The following is a 692-nucleotide window of genomic DNA, read 5'->3' as shown; positions in this document are numbered from 1 at the left end:
GTGGGGGCAAAGCGGAGTAGATCCGGAGGGCTGGGCAGGACCCCCACACACTGGCAGAGCTCGGCATCCTGCTGGACACCACAGCGCCTGGGGACAAGGGCCAGTCAGGCACTGATATTGCAGAGAGCCCTTCCCAGGAGTATTTGATGCAGATCTTCACCCATCCCATCTTCTCCGAGGAGACCTTCTTCCTGGAGCTCATTGACCGGCGGGGAGCACCGGGCTTTGGGGAAGGCAATATACGGGCGCTGTGGAAAGCTGTGCAGGTCTATATGGACCAGCAGGAGTAGTGGCAATGCTGCAATCCTTCTCCCTCAGCTCCCCATCCTCTCTGGTCCAACCCTGGGGCAGTACGCCGCTGTAGAGATACCAGCGGGTGCCTGCGGCACAGCCCGGGTGGGCAGGGACCAAGGGAGGGCTCCAGGTCAACCCAGAGCCAAGGCAGCATGGGAGCAAGCTGCTCAGGGCCAAGTCCAGCGGGGCTCTGAGCACCCTTCAGGATGGGGGCTGATTTCTCCCCCTCCCTGGGTTCCCAGTGATTTGTCAGCCTCACATGAAGAACTTTCTGCCTTAATTTCATCTTAATTTAATGAGACTTGTTCCTGCAGCATGGCCAAGAACACTGCTGGCACAGCAACACCCCCAGACACAGCGGGATGAGGGGCTGCTAGAGGGGAGTTGTTAACCCGGGG

This window comes from Cariama cristata, unplaced genomic scaffold (genome assembly GCF_000690535.1).
Source record: "Cariama cristata isolate BGI_N322 unplaced genomic scaffold, ASM69053v1 scaffold16725, whole genome shotgun sequence".
NCBI classification, from domain to species: Eukaryota; Metazoa; Chordata; class Aves; order Cariamiformes; family Cariamidae; genus Cariama; species Cariama cristata.
The sequence above is the reverse complement of the archived record's forward strand: the minus strand, read 5'-3'. Positions refer to the sequence as shown.